An 11,390-nucleotide genomic window follows, 5' to 3' on the forward strand; every position below is an offset into this window, starting at 1 on the left:
GCAGATATGTCCACCGCTATAATTATGATTTTTAAGTACTTGCCATTTCTCGACAGGAAGTTGTCCTCTCTCGACAGCACATAGGCCATATCTACATCACGCATATTTTACATTTTACACAAGAAAAACCAACCTTAATGTCATGCATGTGATCAATCATTTACAGTCAAACACTTTATGATTCAATGTGCTGATTTTAAACAAATACGTGACAGATTTTACACCGTACCCTCTATGAAACGTTTATTTGATAGTTTCTGTGCAATCAATCTATGATTTAATCTCTTTAATAAGATACAGTTGTGGGATCGCACAGCGTTGCACGATACAAATTTGGAGGATCGTTGCTTGCGCACATATGTGCGGACGATGGACGAACGTTGTGCGATAACTATCGTGGTTGGTGTGAATTGAGAAATGGCTTAATAATATATACGGTTCGTTGTTTAAACATATAAGCTGACATTTTTAAGTATGTTTCTATATTCTAGCTACATCTTTCAGCTTATCTTTCTATCTATACTTTCTATAATTTAGAAATGTTTTTTTCGATGGTTTTTTAAACGACCAAAATTGACATATGTAAATTTATAACAAATATGGACATGGTCTCATATACAGGTAAACATAGTCACTTTGTACAGGTACATGGACCGTGGTTTGCCTCACCCGGGGCACTTACGTAACTCGTCGAGGTGTGAAAACCCAGGTAAATTGTTGTTAGAGAAATTGAAATATACAGTGTACATTATTGCATACGAGCCTTCCGTATTATTAGCTCACCGGGTCCTTCAGACCCAGGTGAGCTTATGCCATACCGTTGCGTCCGTCGTCCGTCCGTACGTTAACAATTTCTTTCAACGCCTTCTTCTTAACCACTGATTGGAATTCAAGTAAATTCGACTGGAAGCATCCCTAGGTTGTGGGGAATCAAAGTTGTACAAATGGTGGGGCTAACCCCCCAGGGGGTGGAGGGGCGGGGCCAAAAGGGGTCAATTTGGCTATATTGCTTTAAGCGACTTCTTCTTTGGAACTAAGAAGTGGATATCAACCATATTTGCCTGGAAGCATCCCTAAGTGGTGGGGATTCAAAATTGTACAAATGATGGGGAATAACCCCCAGGGGACTGAGGGGCGGGGCACAAAGGGGACAATTTGGCTATACAGCTTTCAGCGACTTCTTCTCTGGAACTGAGAGATGGATATCAACCATATTTGACTGAAAGCATCCCTAGGTGGTGGAGATTCAAAATTGTACAAATGGTTGGGCTGACCCCCAAAGGGGCTGAGGGGCGGGGCCAAAAGGGGGCAATTTGGTTATATTGCTACAAACGACTTCTTCTGTAGAACTATGCCATGGATATCAACCATATTTGACTGGAAGCATCCCTAGGTAGTGGGGATTTAAAATTGTACAAATGGTTTGGCTGACCCCCCAGAGGACTGAGGGGCGGGGCCAAATGGAGTCAATTTGGCTATATTGTTTTAAGCGACTTCTTCTCTGGAACTAAGAAGTCGATATCAACCATATTTGACTGGAAGCATCCCTAGGCGCAGGGATTCAAAATTGTACAAATGATGGAGCTGACCCCCCCAGGGGGCTGAGAGGCGGGGCGAAAAGGCGTCAATTTTGCAATATTGCTTTAAGCGACTTCCTTTCTGGAACTAAGAGGTGGATATCAACCATAATTGACTGGAAGCATCCCTAGGTGGTGGGTTTCAAAATTATACAAATGGTGGGCCTGAGGGCGGGGCCAAAAAGGGGGCAATTTGGCTATATTGCTATAAACGACTTGTACTGTATAACTATGCCATGGATATTGATCATATTTGGTCTGGAGCATTCATGGGAGGCAGGGACTCGTAATTGTGCAAATGGTGGGGCTGACCCCCTGGGCTAAGGGGTGGGGCAAAAAAAAGTGTATTACTTGGAAATGGTTGAGATCCCCACCACATAAGCATTGTATACAATTACTGAGTATAAAGAGAAGAATGCACATTTGCTTCCAGGATGGCTATAGGGTCTGGCCCCACCCCTGGAGACATAGTCCCTGGGCCATAACTTTAAAACTGTTGAGACTCCCACCCCAAAACTATATATACAAATGCTGGGCATAAAAAGACGAATGCAGTCATAATATCAGAATAGACCCTTGGGTCTGACCGAACCCCTAGGGACCTAATTTGTTAGTCTCATCTTGGAAACAGTTGAGAGCCCCACCCTATAACGGTATATACAATTGCTGAGCATAGAGAGATTATTGCACATATGCTTCGATAATGGCCTTGGGGACTGCCCCATCCTTGGAGACTTAACCCCTGGGTCATAACTTTGAAATAGTTGAGATCCCCACCCCAAAACTATATATACAAATGCTGGGCAAAAAGAGACAAATGCAGTCACGATATTCGAATTGATCCTGGGGTCTGGCCACAACCCTAGGGACCTAGTTTTTGAGCTAAAGCTTTGAAACAGTTGAGATCCCCACCCAAAAAACATACATAAAATTGCTGGGCATGAAGAATCTAATACAGATATGCTACAAGGATTGGCCTTGGGGTCTGGCATATTCCCTTGATCTCATTCGGAGAATATTTTGCCATGATTGCTTTGGTATCCAGGTGAGCGATACAGGCCCTCTGGGCCTCTTGTTTTCATTCCGTAATATTAATCAACAAATTGTACCAAATCGCACAGTTGTGTGGAAAGAAGCGCACAACGGGGCGAACGATTGTTAAATCGCACAATCGTGCGGGCGATGTGTAAACGGTGTGTGCACGGTACGGTGTATGCAAGATGTGCGCACGCTATTTTTGGTGCGTTGTGCGGTCACACAACTGTATGACATATTTCATTAACAATTCGTTTGCTATTGATATTTTTTGACATCTTTTACACATTTTAACCTTTGTTTCTGGTTTACTTATATTCATTTTTTGTGAATGTCTTTTTTTACATTGTTGTTTGGCCTTAAATGACTCAAATTATTATTAAATTACTTTGTACCCCAATGGAAAATTAACAATCAAATTTCAATATTTGATTTTTGACGCATACAATTGCTTTACAGCAATGATTGACAGTGTTGGAGGTCCTGACAGGTTGAATAATTTTCTCTCCACCCTCAACATAAAGCCTATAAATAGCAGAAGTTTGAAGGCCATGGACAACCGAGCAGGTGGATATGTTGAAGCTGTCTCCAAAACATCCACAACAAGGTTACCGCGAGCGGTATATAATACGCCCGTCACACATTGAATGAGCAGTTGTTTGGACATTTTAAGTGGTCAATTTAGAACCATTTATGGAAACACCAAATGCATCACCCAACATCTTTCTGACGGACTCTAACAATGAATTTCTGCATGTCGCCTCAGATTGGTTTGGTTTGGTGTGGTTTAGTACTGTTTAACGTCCTATCAACAGCTATGGTCATTTACGGACCAAACAAAACCTCCTTGTGATAGCGCTGCTGATGCTGAACAGATGCCGACTTTATAGTGCTACCTCTCTGAAACATACTGCCGAAGACACCCAGCAGGACACCCCACCCGGTCACATTATACTGACAACGGGCGAACCAGCAGGTACAATTCTTACGCCCTACCTGCAGGAACGTCACCTAAGAAGAGGTAAATGAGGAAGATTTGGGCTATTTATCACAAAGTGAATTCACTGGACCTGCATTTCCTTCGACTTTGGAAACTAGTAACTGTGAGAGCAGGTTCAAGAAATTTACTGATGCAGACTTGAAAAAATATAAAGAAATGACCCAATAAAAAGTTCACCAAAACAAACAAAATATGTACTCAACACTTTCCAAGGTGAATGTAATATGTTGATTGTTGATTTAATTGCAACATGAAAGTGTTGAAAAGACCCAAATCAGGAGAAACTACACCCACACCACATAAATACCACAAAAAAAGCATGAATTGCATCAGGGTAGCCATCAATCGGTACATTCAAGATATTGGCAGAGAAATGGATATTGTAAATGGAACTGAATTTAAACGGGAAAACAAATTCCTGGACGGTCTGCTGAAAGAGAAATAGTCATCTGGGCTGTCGAAACAAACACAGAACAAGAAAATTAATGAAGAAGACCTGGAGACAATTTCAGAATACTTTAATGGCGCTGAAATCTCCTTAATTGTTTTCCTCTTGTACATCATTTCGGTGCATTTTGTCTCACATGGCCTGGAGTTTCATGACCTGCAAACACGTGTCTCGTTTTGATACACATTTGATGAAAATGGTGAAGAATAGTCGGCTCTTACACACGAGTGTAATGAGAAACACTTCCAAGGGGTGCTGTCAAACAATAAAGCAATCGGAGACAAACGAATGTAAGCAACAGGACAGAAACTGCCCAAATGCAAATGCTCTCTTCAATAGTTGTGTAAAAGATGATATGGACATCCTCCTACACAATACCGTCTGCTACCATGCCAAAGCCATGCCCGATATATCAAAGTATGCGAAGTGCAGCAAAAGAAACACTGCCTATTGTCAGAGAGCGACAGACATTAAGAATATGAGTGACCAAGGCTTTCAATATAAACAGATCACGATGATTTCCGGACATTGCAATGAAGCAAGCATTCAAAGTTAACAGTCGGAATTGCATCACCATCCAGAAACGTTCTATTAAATTGTCATCACTTACCAATGCAGTCAACAGAACACTTTCGGACGAACATCATGACGTAATAAGATATGTTCCTCCTACTGTTTCAAATGTAAAATTGTCAACCAGCACCCCACAGATCAGCTGACGCTCGCTGTCTCGCCTCGTGTGCACCAGAGCGGTGTGAACTTTTGTCACACACAATAATAACAGTAACAAAGACCTACCTGGTTATCCTTTGAACATGAGTCGCTGCACCTTTCCCTGATGGGGGGATTGAGTACCTCAATGAAATGAATAGCTATGCTGGTTGGGGTATTGTGCTACTGGCTGCAGGACGTAAACATTGTACCTGCTGCCCCCATTGCATGATCAAAGAGGCGACTGAATTTGGGATCTTATCTTTTCTATTCTTCCTAAACTTTCTTCTTCCTAATGTCTCCCTTGACAATGCCTCTTTGGCCTTGAGTTAAGCGTTCGGCCGTGAGGAAGGCTTTGGATTCTGTCCCCTGGCCGAGACATACCAGAGTCTGTAAAAATAGTAGTTTCTACCCCTGCTTAACGCTCAGCAATTTAGGAGTGGGACGACTGGTTCGCCCGTTGTCAGTATAATGTGACTGGGTGTGGTGTCCTGCTTGGTGTCTTCGGCAGTATGTTTCAGTGAGGTAGCAATATAAAGTCGACATCAGTTCCGCGCTATCACAATTAGACAAACACGAACATATCGCAGCCTCCCAAAACACACACGCATAAACTACACGCATGCATCTTGCACACAGGGGAGGAAGTCCTTAAATGACCAAAGCTGTTAATAGGCGGACGTTAAACAATACTAAACCAAACCAAACCAAATCCTGGTAGGGTCACCCAAGCCAGACATGTTGAAAGTTAGAGGTCAGACCAAGCAGCGCCGTTCTTTGACCGGGACGCAAATGCTAGGTTTGCACCGTTGGACATTCTTTCATGGGGGTTTGGTATACAGGTGTCCGCCTTCGGGCTAGCCCTTTGTGCATTCCTCTGGAATGGTCGGGCCATGGTAAGCATTAATTGAACATGATGCCTGCGTCATCGTTGCAGGCAATGACTGGATTCCTTTCTAATTCCACGTTCAGCAACTATTCCTTCGATTCGTTTAGTATGATTTTATTGTGCTATCTCACTGAAATACCATGCCGAATGCATCCAGTACAGCATTCCGCCGGGTCACATTAAACTGACAACGGGTGAACCAGTTGTTGCTATTCCCCTCAACGTTAAGCAGGGAAATACAAACTACCATTTTTAATGACGTTGGTATGTCCTGGCCTTGGGACACAACCCATTGTCTTCCTCATTTGGCGAACGTTCATCATAAGAGCGAAAGTGAGCTCGGAAATAAAAGGTAGTCAGAGGAAGAAATAAATATAAGGTCCCAAGTATTGCAAAGGTTGCAGCAGATTTAGTTTGGTTGGTTTTTGTATCTCGTGTAGAGGTCAAAAAAGCAAATCCCCAATTCTGCAGGGTGTTCCCTCATTAGTCATCGAGTATCAGCAGGTGTATTATTTTTTCGATCCCTGCAGGGGTGGCCACAATAATAAACATAACAAGGTTATCGCGAGCGGTATATAATACGCCCGCCACACATTGAATGAGCAGTTGTTTGTATGATTGAAATATATGAAGTATTTGTGAGTAATTGATATTAAAAGAGAAATCATTCAACATAACTGGTAGATCAATGAGTGCAATACAACATCATGGAACGCATGCATCGCATTAATGAAACCAAGGGGCATAACTCCACAAATTATGGTCGGATAATGGCGGTTATCGAACTTGTCCGAGCTTTCATGGTAATTAACCTTGTTGTGAAGTTTGAAATTAATCCGGTAATAATTACTCGAGATATCGAGCGGACATCGTTCGCATACCCGCCCGCTCACGTGATAACATAATACGTCCCCGTCTTCGACGGGCGTATAAAAAGTAGACAAGAGGCCGATGAACCTCTATAATAGCTTACCTGGTATTTTATGTTTATTTTATTTTTAGTACCATACAGATTTATTAAATGAGTACAAGATGTTTGGTTAGTTTGGTTTAGTATTGATTAACGTCCTATCAACAGCTATGGTCATTGCTGAGCGTTAAGCAGGAGTAGAAACTACCATTTTAACAGATTCTGATATGTCTCGGCCAGGGAATAGAACCCAAATCCCTCCGTTGATACAAACTTCAAGCCCCTTGATCAAAGATGTCTAGAAACACATTTGGTCGAAATCCTCCTATTTTTTAAGAAGACATTTTATTAAGACTTACCTATTTGGTCTAGTTTGGTTAAAATTCCTTCATCAGTACAAAAAGATAAGGATCTTTATTTGTTGGCTCTATTTCCCCTAAAAGGCCCACCCTTCTGCACAAAAAAAGGTTACCCATTCGCCTCAGTTTATACAAAATTAAGAACCCGTTGGCTAATGATTCTCCAGACCAAATTTGGTCAAAATCATTTGAGCTGTTAAGGACTAGTAGCGTTTTGAAGGGGAAAGTTGACAGAACAGGACGCTGGTTGATTGGACGCTGCGCCACGGGTATGCATACGCTTATAAAACATTTTAAAAGAAAAGACAACGTAAAAAGTAAAAGTTGATATAGTTAGTAATATCTTTTGATCAGACCAACATATTTTTTTTAAGCTCACCTGGTCCGAAGCGTGCGTCGTCCGTCCGTCAACCTTTCCTTTTAAATGCTACTTGTCCTGAACGCTCAAGTAAATTTTGACTAAATTTAATCTGGAGCATCCTTAGGCCAAGAGGACTAAATTTTGTATAAACGGTGGGTATGGCCCACCTTGGGGCAGAGAAGCGGGCCAAATAGGGGAAAAAGAGGTAAAACCTTTAAAATCCTGCTCCTACCATAGGGAATAATTCCTAATTCAGTGTGAAGCATCCTTGGGCCAGGGGGACTCAATTTTGTATAAACGGTGGGTGTGACCCCCTATGGGCAGAGGGGCGGGGCCCAATAGGGGAAATAGAGGTAAAACCTTTAAAATCCTTCTTCTACCATAGGGATTAAATCCTAATTTAGTCTGGATTATTCTTGGGCCAAGGGGACTCAATTTTGTATAAGTAGTGGGTGTGGTCTCCCAGGAGGGTAAAAGGGCGGGCCCAATGGAGAAATAAAGGTAAAACATTTAAAATCCTTCTTCGACCATCGGGATTAAGGGATTTTATCCATATTTAGTCTGGAGCATCCTTGGGGCCAAGGGGTCTCAATTTTGTATAAACGGTGGGTAATGTCATATGTACTTTCAGCACCTACCATGGAGTGCTATATCTTTACTTCATACCAAATATTTTAAACATATTCAGGTGAACGATACAGGACCTCTTGACCTCTTGTTTAGGTATGTTAGATGTTTCTTATTTACATAATAGATTTGGGATATGAAATATTGTTTAAAAATGATTCTCTTGTTGGCTGAAGGCCAATGCAATCGAATACGAGGATTTTTACTGTAAAATAAATTCTCGACATGCTGTGCATATTGAGGCTGATATTGACTTTTCAAAAAAATATGAATGGGAATGTATGAGTGACCCATCTGGATACGGGCAAGGACAATCTCCTCTTGGCTGTTTTGTCTGTTGTTGATGAGACGTTAACAAGAATTTAATTATAATAATATTTATTTTCAAACCTAAATGAACACCAAGAGGCGGAAGGATTTGAAAGAAGTCGAAAAAAATACATTAAGATCCTAAAACCCCATACAAATATCAAGGATTACAAAATGGTCATCGAAACAGTAGTCAGAACTCAAAATCGATAAATACCAGGGCAAAATATGAACACAGAAAAGATTTATATGGAGGAAATAGTATAAAAGAAATATAATCAGGTGGTCTGAAGGGTAAGTGTCTTTAACTTCATTCACGACATATGCCATGTTGTCCGTGTGTTTGCTGCCAAAGCAAATACTAGTATGTTCAATTTTACAAATATTAAAGAACGTTTAATCACAGATGACTGTACGATGAACGGTCGAAAATACGGTCGATTTACGTCTTGTATGTAAAAGCAACGTGTATTGAACGAAAAAGTAATGAATGCTAGACAAAAAGCTGTCCGGGTCTTATTTGGGTTATTTGTCATGATAGCCATCAATCGTTAGCTTTTCCACTCTTAGCTAATCTGTGACCCTCTATTTAGTTTATAAAGATTGATCGTCCTCGAAAGACGGCTCAGGAAATAGTCTTCTTTATCGGTCTCGGCGACAAATCCTTGTTCTGATTGATAATTGGCTATTATCACATTTCTCCAATACTCCCGTAATTGAACGCGCTACGCCTTAATTTGGGAACAAAAAAAAAGCATTTATTAAGGACAGACAGAAATCTAATCAGCACGCTTTGTGTCGGTCTACTTTTATCTCGGATTAGTATACAACTGGTATCTACAGATATTCTATAACAATAAAATCATCTGATCGACCTGTTTCGAAATTGACATCAATGTAATGTACTGGCCGGTATCCTGAATATCTGTTTCGTAAATTACATTCTGTCAAACCCTAGGCAACAAGGTCATTTGGACGTCTATGTTTAGTTCATCCGTTTTCCGTCCTAAAATTATTTAAAAATTTTTTTTTCAGGAAGTACTATAGCAGGTTATTTTGAAGTTTCCTGCATACGTTTATCTATGGCACGCGCCATTTTTACAACGTAAACAAACGAATATAATTAAAACATATTTGCTTAATTATGTAATTGTCATTCCCTCCTCAACGTTCAACATTTACGGGAATTGCAACAACTGGTTCACGCGTTGTCAGTATAATGTGATCGGGGGAAATGCTGTGCTGGGTGCCTTCGGCATGGCATATCATTGAGATAGCAGTACAAAGTCGGTGTAAGATCAGCGCTATCACAAGAAGGCAAGCACATTAACATACCCGGTCTCCTGCATACATACACGCAAGAACGCATTCACTACACACATGGAGACACATCCTTAAATGACATTAGTTATTTATGGGATGTTAAACAAAATTAAACCAAAGCAAATTAATCAGAACCACATATATTTCTATAAATGATAGTGTTACAGTTATGGGATCGCACAATGTGCATGATGTGCGAATGACGAAAAATTGGACGATCATTGCTTGCGCACGATGGACGAACGTTGTGCGATAACAACGATAACAATCGTGGTTGATGTAAATTGAGGAACGCCTTAACAATATATACGGTTTCGTGTTTAAACGTGTTTTAAGTATGTTTCTATATACTAACTGCATCTATCAGCTTATCTTCAAATGTTATGTCTATACTTTCCTGAAATTAGAAATGGTGTTTTCGGTGTTTTTTTCACCGTTTTCGGTGTTTTTTTCTTTCAACATTTTTGATTTTAATTAAAACATATTTTATTGCTTCTAAATTCAAGCAAGAGGGATGTGCACAAGTTATTAAAGCCCCCTCCTCAACAAATGTACTACAGCAATGTGATAGCGACGATAGACATATCGTTCAAGATGTGTTACCTTCAGTTTTTGTCCCCTTTTAATCCTTGACGAAAATCGATCAAAATATTCTAACATGTTGCTTTGTCAGAGGCTGACGCAGTCAAAAAATCGCGGATCAACATTATATTATCATATGAAGAACGATGATATTTTAAAATAGAATGATTTCTTTAATGCTATTATGTGCATTTATAAATGTCGACATCTTATTTTGAAAATGGCATTGGTTAGTGTTCATGCATCGTTTATAAATACAATAAAACCTGTCTAAACCGGATGTAACCAGAACCAAACTTTCTGGCCGTTTTACACAGGAGTCCGGTTTATACAGGGTCGGCATGACATTTTTTGAAAATACAAAAATGTAGTGTTTTGAATACGATCTGTATACAAGTGTGTCAACATAAACTACAGTAAAATGAATCAATAACAACGTTTAATTATTTACAAAATATACAGTTTATAATAATGATATAATAAATGAAGACCGACCCGACATTAGACAGCACACTTAGACTATTTGCAGATGACAGCATAATATACAAGACAATAACCAACAAAGAAGACACATTAAAACTACAACACGACCTCGATGCAGCAGGACAATGGGAGACAGACTGGTTAATGCAATTTCCCCCCGACAAATGTAACATACTTAACATTACACCAAAACGCAACAAAATACACCATGATTACAAACTCCACAGCCACACATTACACAAAGTAGAAACAAGCAAATACTTAGGACTAACACTACAAAACAACCTACGATGGGACAAACACAAAAACAATATCACGGCCAATGTCAATAGGTCCCTAGGTTTTCTCAAATGCAACCTGAAAATAAACTCACCACATATAAAAGAACATGCATACAAAGCACTAGTTAGGCCTAAACTTGAATACTGCTCTTCCATTTGGGATCCACACAACACAAACCAAATTAAACAAATAGAAAAAACACAACGAAGAGCAGCACGCTACGTACAAAACAGATACCACAACACTAGTTCCGTAACAGACATGATCCACACACTTCAATGGCCAACACTACAAACACGACGCTTATACACTAGAATTATCCTTTTTTACAAAATTATACACAGAATCGTAGCTTTAAACCCAACACATATACTCACACCTGTAGACCCCCGCACCAGACAGGTACACCCGTACGCATACAAACACATATCTGCTACAAAGGACACCTACAAATACTCATTCTTCCCACACACAGTAACACAATGGAATCTCCT

This window comes from Mizuhopecten yessoensis, unplaced genomic scaffold (assembly GCF_002113885.1).
Source record: "Mizuhopecten yessoensis strain PY_sf001 unplaced genomic scaffold, ASM211388v2 scaffold10797, whole genome shotgun sequence".
NCBI lineage: Eukaryota > Metazoa > Mollusca > Bivalvia > Pectinida > Pectinidae > Mizuhopecten > Mizuhopecten yessoensis.